We start from the raw sequence: 23,541 nt of genomic DNA on the forward strand, positions 1-23,541 counted from the left end.
AGTGAGTTGAAGTGAGGTTATTTTTTCTGGCTCATTAGATGTTCTATAGCCTGCAGTGCATTGGTCGTACAGAATGTGAATAGTGCTGAAAAGAGAGACATGCTGCTAAATCTCGTTGCCTTGCACTCATCTGCGCAAATGCAAGAATGCCAAATCTAATATGATCACAACAACTCTTGCGCAATGGCCAATCAGCGACCTTTTTGCCTGTAGTGTAACTTCCTATCAGGGTTTGAAATGCGTTACTCTTGCATTTGACCTGATGAGTTAAAGACAATAAACTTTGGCAAGAATAGGATCAAAGGCTAGGGAGAGAAAGCAGAATTAGACGATTGAGTTGGATGATCAGCCATGATTGTGATGAATGGCGGAGCAGGCTTGAAAGGCGAAAAGGCCTCCTCCTGCTCCTATCTTTCATGTATCTCTGTATCTATGTTAGATGTTTCCCTTTACAGCTACATTTTGTAAAACGTTCTAACATGAAAAAAACATGAGTTAAACGTTACTTATGTTTTTTTCAATCAGTGGCATTTGCTTGGTGTTTCCATTGTGGTCAATACGGTAGATATATCACAGGAATCTAACTTGTTTATGACAAGCAAATCCTGGCATTTTTGTTTGTGGACAAATCAGGAGGAGGAGGGGGTAGGGAACACAAGATGGGTCCCTCGTTCATTGACTGGGCCCCATGGGAGCCACGCCCTGCTTGTGCTGCCCTCTCACTCATGACCGCCACCCCTGCTCCCACCCTCGCTCACCTGTGCCTCACTCTCCCCTTGACCTGAAGCCTCAGGTGGGTGCAGTTCCAGGAGCAGCCACCACCTTCCCTGTGGCGCTGCTGAGTACAGTAAAGCTACGGGCCTCTGATGAGGCTGCAGACCACCGGGCAGGACTTGTGCCCCACAGGGCCCTTGATCCCAAGGAAGATCTGCTGCTATTGAGTAGCACAAGATGCAGTAGCAGGTAGCTTTCAGGAGTTGGAATTTCCTTTATCCTGGGGAAGGCCTGTCGCTGGTCACATATGGCGGACCTTCACCAAAGGAAGCAAAGTGGGAGGGGGGAGGGGGGGGGGGGGGGTTCTCCAGCTGATGGGTGAGACCTGGATAAATACTGCCCCGAGTTTCAGTTTTTTGTTGATGGGCATTCACTGAATGGAAAATAATGAGTTATTTCAGCAAATCTGAGGTGTGAATGATTCCAGGGGTGAGAGATTTTAGGTTGAAGAAGTTGGACTTGTTCTTCTTGGAGCAAAGGAGGTTGGGAGAAGATTTGGTGGAGGAGATTAGATAAGATAGGGGCGGCATAATAGCACAGTGGTTACCAATGTTGCTTCACAGCACCAGGGTCCCAAGTTCGATTCCCGGCTTGGGTCACTGTCTGTGCGGAATCTGCACGTTCTCCCCGTGTCTGCGTGGGTTTCCTCCGGGTGCTCCGGTTTCCACCCACAAGTCCCGAAAGATGTGCTGTTAGGTGAACTGGATATTCTGAATTCTCCCCCAGTGTACCCGAACAGGCGGCGGAATGTGGCGATAGGGGCTTTTCACAGTAACTTCACTGCAGTGTTAATGTAAGCCTACTTGTGACAATAAAGATTATTATTATTATTATGATAGGCAAGTAGACAAAGAAAAGCCGTAACCATTAGCTGATGGTACAAGGATTGGGATGGGGGGAGGGGCGGGATCGGGGCACAGAATTAGGATCTGGGGCAGGAGATAAAAGGTTTTTACATTGAGAGTGGTAATGACCTACAACTATTGCCTGTAGGGGTAGTGGAAGCAGAGGTAATTAATAATTTGACAATTGGATGGGCACTTGAGAGAAATTAATTTGCAGGATCAGGGGGATGCGACTGATTAGGTTGTTCAACGGAGAACTGGCAGATATTCGAGGGGCTGAATGGCCTCCTTCTGGGCAGTAATGACGAGGTGACTTATTTATTTCTGAATGAGGGAAAGGTGATTAAAAACTCACGTTTGCCCAAAAATATCAGCAATTTTTCTGTTCCATTCTGAGGGCTAACCGATATGCTTGTCCCACCTTGGTGTGTCCAATAAAAAGAATAGAAATATTTGATTGGTACGGCTGAGAAATATCAGCAGTGACTGCTTCAGTGCCACCACTTGACTTAGTTTGATCTTACTCTGTGGGGAATCAATGACAAAGCTCGTGTGTCGTGTTAAAGCTGCCTTGCCGACTGACCAGGAAATTATAAACATTTATGCTGCTTCAAGGCATCAAGACAGGGAATAACGGGAAGCTTCGTGGTAGAATCGGAATGTCGGTGTTTTCACGTTCCTTCATTTTGGGGCGAACGATTAACTCTTGCTGTTGACATTTTCCGAGAAACCACCAGGGGGAGTCCAAAATGGCCATTCCCACTTCGCATTCACTTTTGCTTTGAGGGAAGGTTCAACGGTTGGGAGTTCGTTGCTTGTATTTTTTTCCGCCCATGGCCTTGGGGATGGCCTAATAACAGTAGGATTGGATTTTGTAATTAACTACTGGGGGCTAGATTTTCCCATGCAGGCGGGAAATAGGAGGCAGTTCCGTTTTGGGGTCAGAAGCCTGCCTCCCATGAGAAGCGGGTTAAGGTTCAGATTTCCATTGGGTTGAGCCCATTACTGATATGGAGACAGATTTCTGTCCATTAGAGCCAGTGGGGGTGGGAATGGAGGTGTGTGGTAGTGCAAGATATGCACTGGAGATTTCCAGTAGTTAACCAGGGGTTTATTAATGAAAAGCAAAGGTGGGTAATTAACAGGCACATAACTCAATAGAACAGGCCTGATCACTTTGCCTCCAGGGTCCACACTGCCCGGGGTCCTGCTCCCAGGGTCCTGCACAAACACCCTATTGGCTGGAGTTTATGCCCCCTTCACTATTGGCCCCAAGCCAGTCACATGGTCCATCAAGCCCGTCCCCTTAAAGGGGCCATGCTATCACAAGGTGGATCAGATGAACTCTGGGACTCATGTAGACATGCTTTGGGGACAGCCAACATGGAGACTTCAGAGAGAGATTTGCTGATTGTACCAAAATGTTGCACTTCACTGGAAGGAAGCCGGATGTCACAGGGGAGATAGAGGCCAGGCACCCAGAGCCAAGGCAGCTCCTCGCTTCATCGATGCTGACATTAATCTGATGCTGGAGATTGTGAAGAAGAGTAGGGTGGACCGCTTCTAGACCCTCGTAGCAAGAGGCCATTCAGCAGGCGCACCTCTCTGTTCATTATCATAAAGTTCTCAAGCATATGAGACCCTTTGGCCCATCTTGTCTATGCCAGCCATCAAAAACCTACCGCCTTCCTCCATTTCCACCTCCCTTGAGGAGGTGTCACCTTCTAAGACGTCACCATCCTCAAGGAGCACACCTATCTGGAGGGTCATGTTCCAGAGAGAGCAGCAGACCACCACAATGACTGAGACACTCTTGCAGGAGGGTATTGGAGGGGATCACCCAACTGATCCAAGCACTGGAACCTCATCTTTTGAAATCCTGTGGCTGCCTCAATGGTTGTCCTGCTGAGCAGTGGCATTGTTGTATTGCCTATGCATCCCCTCTCCAGACCCCCCCACCCCTCTCTATTTTAAGGCCCTCTCTCCTTCCCTAGTCATGCATCTTGCAAGAACACTGGCCCCAGCATGATTCAACTGTCGGCCAACCCGATGTTACAGACATCCTTTCCCCAGCACTGATGTCAGTGCCCCACAAACCAAAGTCTACCACTCCCACATCAGTCTTTGAGCCCTGTATTCATCCCTCCAACTTTATGGACCCTATGCCAGTTTGCATGTGGCTCAGATGATATTTCAGAGATTATGACCATGGAGGTTCTGTTGTTTAATTTAGCATGTAGGTCCTCAAACTCTCTCCGGAGAACCTCGGGCCCTCCCCGGTTCTCCAGCTGATGGGTGAGACCTGGATAAATACTGCCCCGAGTTTCAGTTTTTTGTTGATGGGCATTCACTGAACGGAAAATAATGAGTTATTTCAGCAAATCTGAGGTGTGAATGATTCCAGGGGTGAGAGATTTTAGGTTGAAGAAGTTGGACTTGTTCTTCTTGGAGCAAAGGAGGTTGGGAGAAGATTTGGTGGAGGAGATTAGATAAGATAGGGGCGGCATAATAGCACAGTGGTTACCAATGTTGCTTCACAGCACCAGGGTCCCAAGTTTGACTCCCGGCTTGGGTCACTGTCTGTGCGGAATCTGCACGTTCGCCCCGTGTCTGCATGGGTTTCCTCCGGGTGTTCCGGTTTCCTCCTACAAGTCCCGAAAGATGTGCTGTTAGGTGAACTGGATATTCTGAATTCTCCCCCAGTGTACCCGTACAGGCGCCGGAATGTGGCGATAGGGGCTTTTCACAGTAACTTCACTGCAGTGTTAATGTAAGCCTACTTGTGACAATAAAGATTATTATTATTATTATGATAGGCAAGTAGACAAAGAAAAGCCGTAACCATTAGCTGATGGTACAAGGATTGGGATGGGGGGAGGGGGGGATCGGGGCACAGAATTAGGATTTGGGGCAGGAGATAAAAGGTTTTTACATTGAGAGTGGTAATGACCTACAACTATTGCCTGTAGGGGTAGTGGAAGCAGAGGTAATTAATAATTTGACAATTGGATGGGCACTTGAGAGAAATTAATTTGCAGGATCAGGGAGATGCGACTGATTAGGTTGTTCAACGGAGAACTGGCAGATATTCGAGGGGCTGAATGGCCTCCTTCTGGGCAGTAATGACGCGCTGACTTATTTATTTCTGAATGAGGGAAAGGTGATTAAAAACTCACGTTTGCCCAAAAATATCAGCAATTTTTCTGTTCCATTCTGAGGGCTAACCGATATGCTTGTCCCACCTTGGTGTGTCCAATAAAAAGAATAGAAATATTTGATTGGTACGGCTGAGAAATATCAGCAGTGACTGCGCCAGTGCCACCACTTGACTTAGTTTGATCTTACTCTGTGGGGAATCAATGACAAAGCTCGTGTGTCGTGTTAAAGCTGCCTTGCCGACTGACCAGGAAATCATAAACATTTATGCTGCTTCAAGGCATCAAGACAGGGAATAACGGGAAGCTTCGTGGTAGAATCGGAATGTCGGTGTTTTCACGTTCCTTCATTTTGGGGCGAGCGATTAAGTCTTGCTGTTGACATTTTCAGAGAAACCACCAGGGGGAGTCCAAAATGGCCATTCCCACTTCGCATTCACTTTTGCTTTGAGGGAAGGTTCAACGGTTGGGAGTTCGTTGCTTGTATTTTTTTCCGCCCATGGCCTTGGGGATGGCCTAATAACAGTAGGATTGGATTTTGTAATTAACTACTGGGGGCTAGATTTTCCCATGCAGGCGGGAAATAGGAGGCAGTTCCGTTTTGGGGTCAGAAGCCTGCCTCCCATGAGAAGCGGGTTAAGGTTCAGATTTCCATTGGGTTGAGCCCATTACTGATATGGAGACAGATTTCTGTCCATTAGAGCCAGTGGGGGTGGGAATGGAGGTGTGTGGTAGTGCAAGATATGCACTGGAGGTTTCCAGTAGTTAACAAGGGGTTTATTAATGAAAAGCAAAGGTGGGTAATTAACAGGCACATAACTCAATAGAACAGGCCTGATCACACTGCCCGGGGTCCTGCTCCCAGGGTCCTGCACAAACACCCTATTGGCTGGAGTTTATGCCCCCTTCACTATTGGCCCCAAGCCAGTCACATGGTCCATCAAGCCCGTCCCCTTAAAGGGGCCATGCTATCACAAGGTGGATCAGATGAACTCTGGGATTCATGTAGACATGCTTTGGGGACAGCCAACATGGAGACTTCAGAGAGAGATTTGCTGATTGTACCAAAATGTTGCACTTCACTGGAAGGAAGCCGGATGTCACAGGGGAGATAGAGGCCAGGCGCCCAGAGCCAAGGCAGCTCCTCGCTTCATCGATGCTGACATTAATCTGATGCTGGAGATTGTGAAGAAGAGTAGGGTGGACCGCTTCTAGACCCTTGTAGCAAGAGGCCATTCAGCAGGCGCACCTCTCTGTTTATTATCATAAAGTTCTCAAGCATATGAGACCCTTTGGCCCATCTTGTCTATGCCAGCCATCAAAAACCTACCGCCTTCCTCCATTTCCACCTCCCTTGAGGAGGTGTCACCTTCTAAGACGTCACCATCCTCAAGGAGCACACCTATCTGGAGGGTCATATTCCAGAGAGAGCAGCAGACCACCACAATGACTGGAGGGTATTGGAGGGGATCACCCAACTGATCCAAGCACTGGAACCTCATCTTTTGAAATCCTGTGGCTGCCTCAATGGTTGTCCTGCTGAGCAGTGGCATTGTTGTATTGCCTATGCATCCCCTCTCCAGACCCCCCCCCCCCCCCACCCCTCTCTATTTTAAGGCCCTCTCTCCTTCCCTAGTCAGGCATCTTGCAAGAACACTGGCCCCAGCATGATTCAACTGTCGGCCAACCCGATGTTACAGACATCCTTTCCCCAGCACTGATGTCAGTGCCCCACAAACCAAAGTCTACCTCTCCCACATCAGTCTTTGAGCCCTGTATTCATCCCTCCAACTTTATGGACCCTATGCCAGTTTGCATGTGGCTCAGATGATATTTCAGAGATTATGACCATGGAGGTTCTGTTGTTTAATTTAGCATGTAGGTCCTCAAACTCTCTCCGGAGAACCTTGTTCCTCATTCTACCTCTGTCATTGGTACCTACATTAACCAAAACAATGGGATCCACCCCTCCCACTGCAAATTCCTCTCTAGCCCCTGAGCAGATGTCCCAGACCATGGCACTGGGCAGCCTTCAGAACTCTCAATCCTGACCACAGAGACTACTATCTCCCTCATTATTCTGTCCCCTATTACCACTACATTCTTGTCTGCTCCCGCCAATTGAATAACTTTAAAAAAAATTTTTTAGAGTACTCAATTCATTTTTTTCCAATTAAGGGGCAATTTAGCATGGCCAATCCACCTAGCCTGCGCATCTTTGGGTTGTGGGGGCGAATCCCACGCAAACACGGGGAGACTCCACACGGACAGTGACCCAGGGCCGGGATTCAAACCTGGGACCTCGGCGCCGTGAGGCAGCAGTGCTAACCCACTGTGCCACCGTGCTGCCCCACTTGAATAACTTCTTGAACCAGAGTGCCATAGTCAAATCAGCTCATCTACCCTGCAGCCCCACACTCTCATTCAAACAAGCGGAGAGAACCGCAAATCTGTTGGACAATTGCAGAGGCTGACACTGCGGCACTCCTGCCCTCTGGGTCCTCACCTGCAGTCACACCACGTCTGTCACAGTCCACTTTCCAAATTGGAAGAGCCTATCCTAAGGGGTGTGACTGCCTCCTAAAACAAAGCGCCTCGGCAACTCTCCCTCCCTGCTGAGTCGCAATGTCCGCAGGTCTATCTCCAGCACAATGACTCGAAGCTGAAGCTTTTAAATCGGCAAAGCGGAGTAGGCTCTGTGGACCGAATGGTTTACTCCTGCTCCTATGTTTTACTTCAGATGTGTTTGCCCTGTGTTGCAATGATATCCAGGAGCTCCCACATGCTGCACATCACCTGCCCTGCCATCCTTAATCTGTTTTAAATAATTACTTAATTAAATTAGTTTACTTATTTATGGTGCTTTTATATATTTTAGAAAATAATCTCCAAATTGTGCACTGTTTTGAACCCCAGGCTGCTTTCCATTTACATCTCTTATGTTAACTATTTTATTTTGGACTACTTGTCGCCCTTTACTATATTACAGCCTAACTAATTCCAGAAGTACGATTTTCACATTCTGCCCCTCACACTGAGCACTTGAAATGAAATTAAAATTGCTTATTGTCATGAGTAGGCTTCAATGAAGTTACTGTGAAAAGCCCCTAGTCGCCATATCCCGGCGCCTGTCCGGAGAGGCTGGTACGGGAATCGAACCGTGCTGCTGGCCTGCTTGGTCTGCTTTAAAAGCCAGCAATTTAGCCCAGTGTGCTAAACCAACCCCTTTCCAGCCAATCCACTGACCAGTTTCTTATGACCTGACGGTTGTCTTTTTGTTCCCCCACGACTGGCAGCTGAAATGCTCACCAAATATTCCTCTACTCCTGCGACCGGACAAGACCACTTTCAGAAGGGTGAAAAAGTGAGAAAGCAAGACCCACCTCTTTCCCCTCTGCACCTAATTCCCACTCGGCTCCAAATTCCCAAATATACCCACTCGGGTGACGTCGCTCCCATTGCTGATTGTGCGCTTGAAAACGTTCCTTTTATTTGTAGAGCTGAGGTAGGTCAGTGTAGCTTCCTGCTGCAGTAGTCCACACCAATTGAGACCCTAATTCAGGCATGGGACTTCAGGTGTGTGTGAAAGAGAGAAAGTGTCTGTGGGCGGGATTCTCCACTGGGCGATGGCAAAATCAGGAAAGGCGGTCGGCAGAGAATCGGTCGTGTAGCCAAAATTGTGGCCGATGCCGGGCTCCCGCCAGAATGCCATGTTGTGGTGCCTCAACAGCGACGTCAAAGCATTTTACTTTGCATGTGTAGTAATCGCCATCTGCATATCATTAACTAGCCTGACCCGGTATTCTCCGGGGCTTCTGTGATGCTCCGCCCCCACCGAGAGGAATTACCGACGGCGAGTCTCACTTGTGATTTCAAAAACCGGGAAGCAGGCGCTTTGGCTGCTGAGCGGGCCGGGGGAGGGGGGGGGGGGGCTTATGAAAAGTGTCCAACTTTGCTGTAGTCTTCTGACAGTTGTGCCACTGGGCGGGGTTTTCTGCCAGGGCTGGGGCGAGCAGCGGGAGGGTGGCCAGGAGGTGGGCAGTGAGATCAGGGTGGACGGGCACCGAACACCATTGCCGCAGCCGGCAAGGCAACCATGCCGCTCTGCATGCCGCTGACTGTCCACTGTGAACTTAGTGCCACAGGTTGTATGGGTGTCCCCCAGGTCCATCCCCTAGGTATCCTCTGGTGCCAGCTGACCCATCAATGGGATGGACGTGCGCCAGCACAATCAGAGCCACCTTTTTAGCTGGGATGAGTGTGTGTGGGGAGTGGAGTACTAATATACGACTGCAGCTTGTCAGCCTCAAATGCGAATCCTCACTCCAGCGTATCCCACACCATTTCTCATTGGAATCGCTCATGTTCCACGTGGCGGCGGTTGATGAATTGCACCGGGAACGGTGCCAATTTTGCTGTCACAGAGGTCCGTCGATTCTGTCCCGGCATCAACACTTAAGGCTGGATTCTCCGCTTGCCGAAATCGCATTTGACGATTGGGCGGAGAATCACATTTGATGGCAAAATCGGGGGCAGTGCCTGTTTTCAAATGCCCCACCCCTATCCATCGGTGAGTATGCCGCACGCCGTTGGGATGGCCTCAGGATATCACCTGAAGGCCCTCCCCCAATGCTCTGTTCCCGATGAGCTGACTTCTCGACAACGTGGATCACTTGTGCTCTCAGTTTTCATCATAACACGAGACAAATTCTCCGGACATAGCCTCAGAATCGGCGAATCCATTCCCTAGTCTCTGATATGCAGAATCCTGCCCTGTATGTCTGAGGGAGAATCCGTATATGTGAGAGAGTGCATGTGTGAGAGAATGCGTGTGTGAGAGAGTGCGTGTGTGCGAGAGAGTGCGTGTGTGCGAGAGAGTGCATGTGTGTGAGAGTGCATGTGAGTGAGAGAGGGTGTGAGTGAGAGAGTGCGTGTGTGAGAGAGTGCATGTGTGAGAGAGTGCGTGTGTGAGAGAGTGCGTGTGTGAGAGAGTGCGTGTGTGAGAGAGTGCGTGTGTGAGAGAGTGCGTGTGTGAGAGAGTGCGTGTGTGAGAGAGTGCGTGTGTGAGAGAGTGCGTGTGTGAGAGAGTGCGTGTGTGAGAGAGTGCGTGTGTGAGAGAGTGCGTGTGTGTGAGAGTGCGTGTGTGAGAGGGTGAGTGTGTGAGAGTGCGAGTGTGAGAGAGTGCGTGTGTGAGAGAGTGCGTGTGAGAGAGTGCGTGTGTGAGAGAGTGCGTGTGTGAGAGAGTGCGTGTGTGAGAGAGTGCGTGTGTGAGAGAGTGCGTGTGTGAGAGAGTGCGTGTGTGAGAGAGTGCATGTGTGTGAGTGCGTGTGTGGGAGAGTGCGTGTGAGAGAGTGCGTGTGTGCGTGAGAGAGTGCGTGTGTAAGAGTGCATGTGTGAAAGGTGCGTGTGTAAGAGTGCATGTGTGAGAGAGTGCGTGAGAGTGTATGTGTGTGTGTGTGTGAAAAAGTGCTTGTGTGTGAGAGCACGTGCCAGAGTGTATATGCAAGAGAGAGTGTGCGCATGTGTGAGCGAGAGAGCACGCACAAGTGAAAGGGAGTGTGTGTGTGTATGGTTGGACACTCTGAGATTGGGAGGAAGCCGGGCACTTTGCACTCTGACCCTCACACTCTAATGTCATATTTTTTAATTACTCTATTTTCAATCATCAATTTGTTGCTTTGACATTTACCTCTGTGGGTTTTTTGAAATTCATGTTTAATGTTGAACCAAAATTTGCTCATTGGCCCCTTGAGTGGGAAAAGAAATGGAAATGTGGCCCCCACACAAAAAGGCCTGAGCTAGAGATTTAAAAATAAACCCCAGTTTTCTCCGTAGCAGGGATGAATGGAGAGGTGAAAGTGTACATATTAGATTAACAATCTGCTGTTTGAAACTTTAATTTATCACGACAAGCAATTTGGAGGTTGCTAGTGGCCCCTTAATTAACAAGACAAATTGGACGTCATTCCTGACAGAAAAATATTAGATCAGTTTAAATCTAGGATAGGCTGTCTCCCCAGGATAGTATATGGGATTAGTGTTGTTTATACCGACGATATATTGGATTTGCGTTTGGTGCTATTTTAAGTGAGGTGAGGTGATCAGATCTTAAGTTATACTGTCGACTACAGTCTGCCCTCTGGTCAAGAAAATTGTGCTTTTTGCAAGAGTGTTTGCAATTGAACTTTGCATAGCAGTGTGCTTAAAAAAAAACGTTGAATTTTAAAACTTGTATTTTCATAGTAATCCAATGGTGTGGTGGGCTCTTAACTAATATTAGGAAGAATAGAAATGGCATTTCAGAAATTTGTAATTTGCTCAGTTGAGTCGCCTGAGGATGTTTCAAATTCTGTGCACGGTCGGCAGGTAACTTGATTGACTCTAACTGCTTTTGTGTAAGTTTGGTCGCATTTCCACCAATCTCCCATAGAAAACCCGGCAAAGAAACTCTCCAATGAAGTTCCCTGCAAAGGATTTGTATCCTGTTGCTCAAGAACGTTAATTATTGCTTGAGTATTGGTTGTTACTGTGGTGATAGAAGGATCCAGCTGCGGGATTTTCCATTGGTGGAGTCCTCCGCTTCGCCGGCAGTGCACCCACATCTGCGGGTTTCCTGACGGCGGTGGGGTGGCCATAATGGGAAACCCCACTGACCGGCTGTGGGAACGGAGGATCCCACTGCCGGCAGGGGCTCCCTGTGCCAGAAAATGGGGCTGGCAGGACAAAGACTCCCACTCCAGGGGCGGGATTCTCCGCCCCCCCCCGCTGGGTCGGCAAATCGCCAGGGGCCGGCGTGAATCCCGCCCCCGCCTTCTTCCGAAGTCTCCGGCACCAGAGATTCGGCGGGGGCGGGATCGTGCGCACCTGTCGGCGGGCCCCGGCCCGCAATGGGCCGAAGTCGCGCCGCTATCTTGCCGGTCCCGCCGGCAGGAATCAAACCACTTACCTTACCGGCGGGACCAGGCGGCGCGGACAGGCTCCGGGGTCCTGGGGGCTGCGTGGGGTGATCTGAACGGGGCCCACCGATCGGCGGGTAGGCCTGTGCCGTGGGGGCACTCTTTTCCTTCCGCATTCACCATAGTCTTCACCATGGCGGACGCATGCGCGGGGATGACATCAGCAGCCGCTGACGCTCTGGCGCATGTGCGGATTTCCGCCGGCTGGTGAAGTCCCTTCGGCCCCGGCTGGCATGGCGCCAAAGGCCGTTCCCGCCAGCCGGCGGGGCGCCAACCACTCCGATGCGGGCCTAGCCCCTCGAGGTTAGGGCTTGGCCCCTAAAGGTGCGGAGAAATCCGCACCTTTGGGGCGGCTCGACGCCGGAGTGGTTCACGCCACTCCATCTCGCCGGGACCCCCCGCCCCCACCGGGTAGGGGAGAATCCCGCCCCAGATCTTTTGAGCGGCAGCAGCCGTCATCAGATTTCTGGTCTGCTCAAAATTTCCTCAACTCAACACTGTACTCTGCTATTCTGGAGGTGCCAGATTCAGTAGGTTCGAATGACATGTGTAGCCCGGTGTCCCTCGGAGAGCTTCATCGAAGTGGACCAGAGGGGGTACTCAGGGTGGCAGTGTATGGGTGAAAGTTAGAAAGCAAAAGAGGACCTCTTTCCCCATTGCACCTAATTCTTACTCGGTACCAAATTCCCAAATATACTCACTCGGATTGTGCCTCATTAAGGTGAAGTCTCTCCCATTGCTTGTGCACCTACTCGCTGATTGTGCACTTAAAACAGTTCCTTTCATTTATAGAGTTGAGGTAGGTCAGTGTAGCTTCCTGCTACAGTGTAGCTTCCTGCTACAGTGTAGCTTCCTGCTACAGTGTAGCTTCCTGCTACAGTAATCAATATCAATTGAGACCCTTCAGGAAAAGGGCCTTCAGGTGTGTTTGTGAAAGAGAGACAGAGGGTGGGTCAGAGAATCGCCGGGGGGTGGCACTAATCCCGCCCCCGCTGGCTGCCGAATTCTCTGGCACCGGGGTTTGGCGAGGGCGGGAATCGCGGTGCGCCGGCCGGCGGCCGCTGGCAGCGCCCCCCCCCCCCCCCCCCCGCCGACTCTCCGGCCTGCGATGGGCCGAGTGGCCGCACGTTTTGGGCCGGTCTCGCCGTCGTATGTTACGACAGGTACTTACCGGCGGGACCTGGCTCCTCCGGGGTCCTCGAGGGGGCGCGGGGGTATCTGGTCTGGTCTTCGATTGGGGCCCACAGATCCCCGGGCAGGCCTGTGCTGTGGGGCACTCTATTCCTCTGCGGCGGCTGGTGTAATGACCCGCGATGGCCGGCGTAGAGATGAAACCCCCCTGTGCATGTCTGGGGATGACGCCAGCACACGCTGGTGCTCCCGCGCATGCACCAACTCACGCCGGCCGGCGGAGGCCCTTTGGTGCCAGATGGCATGGCGCCAAGCCCCTTCCGCGCCAGCCGGCGCAGCGCAAACCACTCCGGCTGCGGCCTAGCCCATGAAGGTGTGGAGGATTCCGCACCTTCGGTGTGGCCCGACGCCGGAGTGGTTCACGCCACTCCTTTACGCCGGAGGTGCCCCCCCCCCCCCCCCCCCCCCCCCCCCCCCACCACCACCACCGGTTTCCGAAAAATCCCGCCCAGTCTGTGGGCTGGATTCTCTGCCGGCGGGATGCTCCATTTTCCCAGCAGCCCAGGGGTTTACCGCTGGCGTAGGGCTGCCCCACAATGGGAAACCACATTGACCAGCAGGCGAAACAGAGCATCCCGCCGGAGGGGTGAAATAGAAATGTGGCGCGACGGGGCGGAGAATCCAGCCCATTGTGTCTGAGAGAGAGTGCATGTGTGAAAGAGTGCACATACGAGAGAGAGTGCATGTGCAGAGAGAGTCTGCATGCGAGAGAGTCCGCATGCGAGAGAAAGTGCCTGTGCGAGAGTGCGGGTGTGTGAGTGAGATTAAATAGGTAGGGTGGTAGAATGGGTGAAGTGGGTAAGTGGTTGAGTTGGGTAGGAGGGTAGGTGGGTGAAGTAGGTTGGGGATAAGTGGGTAGCAGGCAAGGTGGATAGTGTGGGCAATGTGTGTGAGGTGGATAAGTAGATAGGGACTATTTGGGTGAGGTGGGTAAAGGGTAAGTTGGTAGGTGAGCGAGATAGGTGGGGGTGAGGTAGGCATGGTTCGTAGGTTGGGTGAGATGGTAGGTGGCTGATGTGGCAGGTGAGTTAGGTAGTCAGTGGGTGAGGTGGTAGTCAGGTCTGTGAGTAAGCGGGTGGTCAGGGTTGGCTGGGTCATGACAGTAGTCAGGTCAGGCTGAGGGGTTGGCTTGGCGCGGAGGGTATTGGGAAGTTGTGTAATTGGGTCATGTTAGGGAAGGTAATAAGGTTGTCGGAGAGTAGTCTGGTCGGGTCAGGGGGTAGCCGGGTCATTGGGGAGTCGGGGCGGGATGTGGGTAGTTGAGTGGCTTGGGGATAATCAGGTTTGGTCAGCGGGTAGTCTGTTTAGGAGGAGTAGTCTCGGTGGTGGGGGGTAGTCTGTTCTGGAGGGGTAGTTGAGTATTTGGAGGGGTAGTCTGGTCGAATCACGTTGGTAATCCGGTAGGTGAGGATATAGTCTGTAGGTTACTGTCAGTGTGTAGCCAAGTGGTCGGGGGTAGGACGTTCGTTGGGTGCTTGTGGACTGTTACTAAGAGGTCAAGGGAGTTGGGTGGTTGGTGCGCGATTGTTGAGTCAGGTAAGAAGGGTGATGGGAGGGTAATTGGGAAGTGTTAGTTCTGTAGTTTTCCAGGAGCTGGACAGGTTTTAATTTGTCTATCATTTCCTGGGTAACTACCCAGATAAGCCCCAAAGAAAAGTCCAAAAGTGACTCCGGTTCAGAGGAGGAAACATTCATGCAGGCTCCCAGGATATACCTATTGAAAGTTGAAATTTCGCAGGCAATTACACAGAGGTCCAGGCGTCCAGCCATCCACAGGGTTCCGACGCGCATCTTCAATTATATGTCCAGTCTCTGATGGTCAGAGACTGGAAGATTCGGGTCCTTGTTAGTCAGCAGCAGAGAATTGTCACAATGGCTTTGGGCCCATTCAAACCACAGCATGAAGTGAAGGTTATCACCAATAAATCTAATAGCACCCCTCCTTAAAATGATGGACGTTCTGACTAATATGTTACCAATTGTACTGCTCATCCTCTAATCAATGGAGCTGTTTATTTGATAGAAAAGGCCGAGGTGTGCCTTTTTGGGTAATAACCAAATGTCTTTCTAAATTTTCAGAATGGACTAAGAGATCTTCTGAGCACGACCTTATGTCCCTGGTGATTTTATATTTTAAAAGTGAATTGAAAATACAGAATCGTTCACTTAAAAAAGGTCATTACGACCGGTCCCCAGACAAGTTCCCCAAATTTGTTACCCTCCGGCCATTCTGTGGGAACTATGTCGGCACAAGCCCCAATTTGTTAAAATTCCGGATGGGAAGCCCCCAACTTGTTCTGGCCCTGGGAGTGAGGAGGGATGAACTGGCCCCCCCTTTCTTTCTTCAACCCCCTCGTTTGGTTGGAACAAGATTACTTGAAAAAGGATCCCTTCCCTGATGGAGACCAGTTCCCAATGTATTTTTGTTTTAATAAGAGCCAATTTAACTAGGCTGTCTTGAGTTAAAGAAAAAGTGAGATGATTAGCTACTAAATGCGAGGAATATAATAAAACACACGCACAAACATCCACACAGATTGGAAACGAGAAGTGAATCAAAAGATATACAAATCAGTCTTTGACTTGCCCATGTGAAGTAAATGGTGAAATGTTGTGGCCACTTGTGATGCGCGATTCCAGTCGTGCTGATGTCAGCAGTTGACTCGTTGGTTTAGAGATTTCAAGGTCCTGCAGTTTAGCTGTGAAGTTGCCCTGATTTTTTTTCATTGAATCCCTACAGTGCAGAAGGAGTCCATTCGGCTCATCAGGTCTGCACCGACCCTTCGAAAGAACATAGAACATACAGTGCAGAAGGAGGCCATTTGGCCCATCGAGTCTGCACCGACCCACTTAAGCCCTCACTTCCACCCTATCCCCATAACCCAATAACCCCTCCTAACCTTTTTGGTCACTAAGCGCAATTTATCATGGCCAATCCACCTAACCTGCACATCTTTGGCCTGTGGGAGGAAACCAGAGCACACAGCGTAAACCCACGCAGACATGGGGAGAACGTGCAGACTCCACACAGACAGTGACCCAGTGGGGAATCGAACCTGGGACCCTGTGAAGCCACCCTCTGAGGCAATTTAGCGTGGTAAATCCACCTAACATGCACATCTTTGGACTGTGGGAGGAAACCGGAGCACCCGGAGGAATCCCACATCGACAAGGTACAAACTCCACTCAGACAGTCACCCAAGTTCGGAACTGGATCCATGTCCCTGGCACTGTGAGGCAGCAGTGCTAACCACCTTGCCACCCCTGCAGTGGTTCCAGAAGGCAGCTCACCATCACCTTCTCAAGAGCAATTAGGGACGGGGAGTAAAAGTGCTGGCCGAGCCAGCGACGTCCAAGTTCTGTGCAAAAATAATTAAAATGAGCTGAACTCAAAAACCTTTAGTTGGAATATCTGACAAGCTAGTCAGTCAATTGAGATTAACAGACAAGCCTCTTCCACAAGTCAGGGCACCTTCCCTTTTTTTCCCTGAGGAAGGAGCAGTTCTCTGAAAGCTAGTGATTTGAAACAAACCTGTTGGACTTTAACCTGGTGTTGTAGGACTTCTTATTGTGCTCACCCCAGTCCAACGCCGGCATCTCCACCTCGTGACCTTCCCTTTAGTTATGGGGTCAGATTGAGATAAGGGTCAAATCTGAAACAGTCTGATGGATTGGAAATGACCTCTTGCTGATGTCCCGACTGACCCTCAGTGGGCGGATGCTCCATAATTGACCGTGGTTCAGGGATGTTGTAAAGCCGGGTAATCTGATACACAATGGTGCTGCTTCTCTGTGTTTACAGGGGTGAGGAGTGGGGGGAGGGTGAGTGATTAAAGGTCCCTTGTTGGAACCATTGAGGTTTACAACGCGCATGGAAAAGATTCAACCCATGGTGTTGGCTTGGCTCTGCAGGAGGGTTGCAGAATGGCTTTATGTGTACCTTGGGGACAGACGAGAATTTGGTCCTGACACTCGGTGTCAATGTGAGAGAATGTTTCCCATCCTGACCACCAACACTTTGCGAGTTGGGGAGCTCAGGAGGAAACAGTCATTGTTATTTGGCAGGAATAAAATGCAATGTTTTCAATAATATCCTGAAATTTTCTTCCTATTTCCCAGTGGGAACGCAAAGACATAATTACCCATTAAATCTTTCCCGATTGACATTTCATTGACATTTTTATTCTGTGGACAATTCAGACTGTGAAATGGAAATGTCAGATAAAGGTGGAAGAGCAGATTAGTGAGCTGGCATTAATTCACATTAAAACAGCAAATGAATGCAAGGGCAGGGCAGGAGAAAGAGCAGAGTGTTGTCAGGACATGACAAGATTGTTCAAGCAAATCCATAAAAGCTAGCAGGGATTAAATGGTTAAATATTCGTGACTTGCAGTGGTGCGGAGAATGGGCAGAGGACTGGGATCAAATGGCGAGCTCTTTCAGAGAGTTAGCACCGGTACAATGGGTTGAATGGCCCTCCTTTTGTGTGGTAACTCGGACAGAGGTAATGCTTAACTCTATGGTTGGCGGGGGGCGGGGGGGGGGGGGGGGGGGGGGGGGTGTGGGAGGGTGGGAGTCGCCCATTATACACTCAGCCTGAATTTTCTTTCCACAAATTTCAATTGAACGGGCAGGGTGTATAATGGACACAAGGACCATACTGTCTGTTTTAGCACCTTCCACAGCCTTACCCCTCCCCCGCCACGGACTATTTTTTGTTACGTCAGTGGTTCCTGGTGGAGGAATAGGTGGCTTCCTCGTGTCAGAATTTAGGCACGTTTGTACACCGTAAGTTCTTTGCAGTGTTAATGTAAGCCTACTTGTGACAATAATAAATATTATTAATAAAGATTATGATTATTATGTTGTTGAGGAGTACAAAGGGATCATATACCCTGTGCTTTTTATTTCCTGGAAGTGCTTGGAATGATACAGTATTGAAGGAAGCTATTTACACCAATTGGGCCTGTGCCAGTTCTTTGAAGGAGCTATCCAATTAATTCGACTCCTGCCTCTTTCCTCATGGTCCTGCAGGGTTTTCCCCACACCCCCCTTCAGACACATGTCCAATTACCGTTTGAAAGTTACTATCGATCCTGCTTCCATCACCCTTTCAGGCAGCGCACCCCAGATCCTATTACCCTGCTGCCGAATAAAACAAAACCTTTCTTCTGGTCCTTTTGCTCGTTGACTGTGCGACGCAGACACTGGGTGCCAAAGGGGAACCAAACCTGGGCTTGACATCTGTCATCTTTATCTGAACAATGCTAACCAATATTTCCAGATTTTCCGAGTGAAGTTATGTTATGGTGTGTTGCAGAGTAACTGATAGCCATGGATAGACATGATTAGTCAACAATTCCATTATCTTTGTGTCAAGATGGAGAAGGCAGACTAGATAGGCCTTAGTTTCTTTTCTTTGAACAATGGCTATATTTCCAACAAAACACTGAAGGACCGGCATTGTAATTCTAATGATGTATGCCTTTAGAATTATTTGCCAGTCAGTGTAATATCAATCAATGATTTTACTTTAAAAAGGACACAATTCAACATCATCCATCAACACTGAAGGCAATAAGTGAGAGAAAACTTGAAGCTCATGAAGGAGAGGTCACGGTGACCATATTTGTTGGAAGGCTCTGTTGATCGAAGAGTTGACAAAAAGAAAAATAATTCATTTGTATATTTTGACTCTCATAAAGCATTTGACAAGCTCCTCGCAAAAGACTGAAGACAGAGATGAAGAATTATGGGATCAAGGGTGAGCGTATTAATTGGATCGATGTTACAGTAGAAGACAAAGGTTGCTATAAATGGAATTTATATTTGAGCTGCAGGCTACCGTGATTAACGAACTCCAGTAGGATCAGTCCTAGGATTTTAAACATTCATAATATTTATCAGTGATCTTGACAAGCGACTTCCAAATGTCTCTTTCCGATATCAGAGGGCTATGCATTGAAGCAGGTTCTGGAAAGGACAATCTAAATGCATTTATAGAGATCGTGTGCTATTACTCAGGGAGCTATATAGACCAGACTCTTCATATCATTGTTCCTTAAGGCAATAGGTGCTTAACTTGTGATCAGAGGTGGAGCTAAGATTTACAGCAAATTGCTGGAATTTTTTGTGTTCATTTCCCGGTAATAGGAAGTGTGATATTGGCTTGGGTACCCCAGTGCATCCATTGAGGGAGGTGATGGGGTAAGGTAGAGGGAGGGGAGGGCGCATGGGATTTAGAGAAGATGGCCCAGGGTACGATCTCAGTAGTTGATGGGTGAATTCTAATAGGTACCTTGGGCCTCGGGCAACGTAAACATCAAGCCGGTGTGCACAGTATGAAATCTTACAACACCAGGTTAAAGTCCAACATGTTTGTTTCAAACACTAGCTTTCGGAGCACTGCTCCTTCCTCAGGTGAATCATTCATTATTCCTCAGGTGAATCATTCACCTGAAGGAAGGAGCAGTGCTCCGAAAGCTAGTGTTTGAAACAAACATGTTGGGCTTTAACCTGGTGTTGTAAGACTTCTTACTGTGCCCACCCCAGTCCAACGCTGGCATCTCCTCATCAAGCCGGCGTGATATGGCAAGAGCAGCCTGTGCTGAAGATTGAACCGGGATTGGAATGCTACTAGGATTGCAACAACCCTCAGGTAAGGAAGGGTAGGAGGTGTGGGCTAAATAGAAGTACTCAAATGCATATCAACACTTACAGAATGCTGGCCAATATAATGATGAACTTAACTTCGCAGTTAATCATCAATATTGCAGTAAAACAGAGGAAACGTATAAGACAGCATCTGATGGCATGCTAAGTTGTCAAAACATTCAAAACCTATCTGTCAGAATGGGAAAATAGGTTAAAAGGTAAGACAATGGAGAACTAATGGCTGACATTTAAGAAGATATTTCATAATTCTCAACAAAGGTATATTCCTTTGAGAAAGAAAGGGTCCACGAGAAGGATGCACCATACGTGGGTCAACAAGGAAGTTAAGGATGGTGTCAAATTGAAAGACACTGGTGAGGCCACAACTGGAGTATTGTGCACAGTTCTGGTCACCACATTAGAAGAAGGACGTAATTGCTCTGGAGAGAGTGCCGAGCAGATTTACTAGAATGTTGCCAGGGCTGGAGGATTATAGCTACGAGGAGAGATTTGAGAGGTTGCCGTTGATTTCCTTGGAACAGAGAAGGCTGAGAGGTGACAAGAATGAAGTCTACAAAATTGTGAGCAGTAGGAATAGAGTAGAGAGGAGGAACCTGTTTCCCTTGGCAGCGAGTTTAAAAACCAGGGGTCATAGATTCAAGCTCAGTGAAAGAAGGATTGGAGGGGACATGAGGAAAAACCTCTTTATGAAGAGGGTGATGGGTGTCTGGAATTCGCTGCCTACACTGGTGGTGGAGACAGAGTGTTGACAATCGGCACTGGAGACACCAATAATGTTGCTTTTTTTAATGAGTGGAATACTATCCCACCAGCGTCACCAATAATGTTGCCAGGTTTGGGGTATCTACTTTATTCAGATATTAATCTGACAGTTATTATTGAGGATATTGCTTTCAGAGTCGCCAGGTATCAGATGATACCACCACAAGGTTTAACCGGATATCAATCAAAGACCCAACAACCGGTTAGTTAGTTCAAGTTCAATTATAGTTTATTTACACACAAGAATTACTTTGACATGCAACATAAAACACTACGAGCTAAAATACACCTAACACTACAGCAACCTGTACTTAACTTCAGGCACCCGGCTTTATGCAGAGGAACAAGACCTTTGTTCGGATCTTGCGTGGCTGGGTCTGGAGAAGTGACGTCGTTTCTGCTGGGCTCATCCGTCTGGTAGCGATCGTTGGTCTTGAACTTGCTTCTGGTCGTTATGCTGCAATTGGTTTTAGGCGTAAGCCGGGCCAAGAGACAGCGAGCGACGGGGCCAAGAGAGACTGAACACATGGGAGTGTCTCTTTTTATCCTTTGGGGGTTTCGGGCTCTTTTGGGTGGTCCTTAGCTTTGGACCCAATAATTCAGCTGGCTTCAATTACTGCCTTTGATTTTAGCCAATAAAGGGGCGGGTGCCTTGATGGCTGGGCATGTCCTCAGCGGTCATTAACCTTGGCTGTTTGGGCTTCCTGGGTGAAGGGAGTGGCCCCGAGGAGTCTGTATCTATATCTGATACCTGAGTACAAGTCTTTTGTTCTGAGGAAATGGGTCATTAGAATGCAAATCGGCCGGGGATTTCGATCGTGTCTGGTTATCTAGTGGCCAATATACACTTAAGCTCTGAGTTCGTCTGGATCCTGCATTGGCCATATTTCCCGCGATTCTTTGCAAGTGGCCATGTTTCCCTTTGCAAGTGGCCATGTTTCCCTTTGTAAGTGGCCATGTTTACCTTTGTAAGTAGCCATCCCAGATGGCTACAAGAGACCCTAAACTCTTTTAAAAAGTACCCAGATCATCCCTTTAAGAGCTCCCTGTAAGCTGCAGAGCTATGAGCTGTGTGCAGGAAGATGGGTTTAGAAAGGGCACCTGGGTGTCTTTGGGTTGGCGTGGACTGGATGGGCTGAATGGCCCACGTCTGTGCTGTATCAACCCTATGGTTCTATGGAAAGAAAAGATGTAGAATGCTGCAAAGATCAGTGGTAGCTTGGAAGGTAGGGAACATTTTAGAAACCAGCAAAGGATGACTAAATGAATAATAGATTGGACTATCAGAGAAAATGAGCAAGAAATATAAAAACAGGCTTCCACAAGTATTTAAAACGGAAGAGTGAAGCTAGTATAAGTGTTGGCCCCTTAGAGGGTGAGACTGGGAAATTAATAATTGGAAATAGGATATGCCAGAGACATTCTATCTGTCTTCACAGCAGAAGATGCAGAAAGCATTCCGAGAATAGCAGAAAATCAAGAAGCAGAAAGGAGGGAGGAACATCAAACAGCCACAATCATTAGGATAGCTAATGGGATTAATGGCTGACATGTTGTTGGATCTGATGACCTCTACCCGAGGCTCTTAAAGGAAATGGCTGCAGAGGCATCCGATGCATTGGTTGTAATCTTCCAAGACTACCCAGGTCCCAGAAAGATCCGAGGGCACTGAAACATCGCAAATGTAGCACCACTGTTCAAGAAAGCAGCAAAGTATATTCCAGGGAGTGTGACAAATTTAATTGAAAAAATTATGGAATCCATTATCATGGATAACTAGATGTTTATAAATCATAATGTAATCAGGCAGAGTCAACATGGGCCAGGATTTTGCAGATGACGAGGCTTCCCTTCCCGCCATCTGAAGAGTTGGCAGGGAACACATCCCCGCTAACACTGCCTGCCCCGCAGTGATTCCACACTCCAACAATCATTAATCATCTGGAAGCAGGACTTCCACCCCTCGCGCGGGAGGGAAGTCCCAGCTGAGAGAGCAGATTGCCTGGCAGCTCTCTCGTCTGGACAGCGCTACGGGCTGCGGTGGCCAGGGTTGGGACTGCAATCAGCCCTCACAGCCAAATCCCCGGGATTCCAGGATAGGTACGCTTTGGGATTCTCGAGGCGCGGAGGGTGGACAGAGAAGTGAGTTGTGGGGGGGGGGGGGGGTTTGAGGGGGAGAAGCCCTCCGGTTACTGGACCTTCAGGGAGGGCGTCCAAAGGTATAAGGGGGATGCGAATGGAAGCACCACCCTCCACTGCCTCCCCGGGATGCTGCTGGTATGGTTGCTGGAATTCCAAGAATTCCACTACAAATGGCAGTGCTTCCAAATAAATGCAGGAAAGTCCCCATTCCCTCCCTTTCTGCACCTTCCACATCCAGTGGAAACAATATGCAAGAATGTTTCTTACAATGGCATGTACTAGGAGTTAGTGTGCATTTACAAGGATGTAATAAAAGAAACACGGCTCCCAACAAGACGCTGATGAGGGAAGACAAAGGCTGCCCTCTGTCCTGATGAAGTTCAATATTTAAAGTTCATGGATGTCCTTTTACCAGAGAGAAGGACAGAAAAGGAAGTTGAACAGCACTAAAAGGCCAGGTCACAACTCATGAATATTTAGCTCAGCTATCAGTGTACAGCCCTGGTGAAATCAAACCAGTTGCAAAGACAATGAGAGCAAGGCATTTCCCAAAGGAATTGTATATTCGATTGGAGCTTTTTGCCTGCTTATTCTTCAATCTTCTGCATTGTTTTATTCATTTAAAATCAGGCTCCCGTGGCACTGCTCTTCGTAAGCTTTTTATCAACATTATGTACGATTAAGGATCCTTGGGATTTTTGCTGTGTTAAAGGTGAGAAGGTTTCCTAAAATCAGGGAACGACAGCCTCTGACCAATTGCGATGATTTCATATTAAAGAAAAAGCATATTAAAATATATCACAAAAACAGCTTCACACAGTTTAACAGTACTTTAAACAGTACTTTAAAACAGTTCCATAATGATCTTAGCTTAATCTACACACAGAGCTACTAGCATAGGTTTAACGTGTGAGGGGCAAGGTTTAGAGTAGATGCACAAGGCAAGTTTTCTACACAGAGGGTAGTGGGTGCCTGGAACTCGCTGCCGGAGGAGGTGGTGGAAGCAGGGACGATAGTGACATTTAAGGGGCATCTTGACA

General features: G+C 48.8%; 1 protein-coding gene across 1 annotated transcript in view; it reads left to right on the forward strand.

Annotated features, from left to right (window-relative positions):
• Positions 1-23,541, forward strand: part of LOC119971095 (synaptic vesicle membrane protein VAT-1 homolog-like) — a 168,312-nt gene that overhangs the window by 66,486 nt on the left and 78,285 nt on the right. The gene's annotated exons all lie outside the window — the stretch shown is intronic.

This window comes from Scyliorhinus canicula, chromosome 9 (assembly GCF_902713615.1).
Source record: "Scyliorhinus canicula chromosome 9, sScyCan1.1, whole genome shotgun sequence".
Lineage (NCBI taxonomy): Eukaryota > Metazoa > Chordata > Chondrichthyes > Carcharhiniformes > Scyliorhinidae > Scyliorhinus > Scyliorhinus canicula.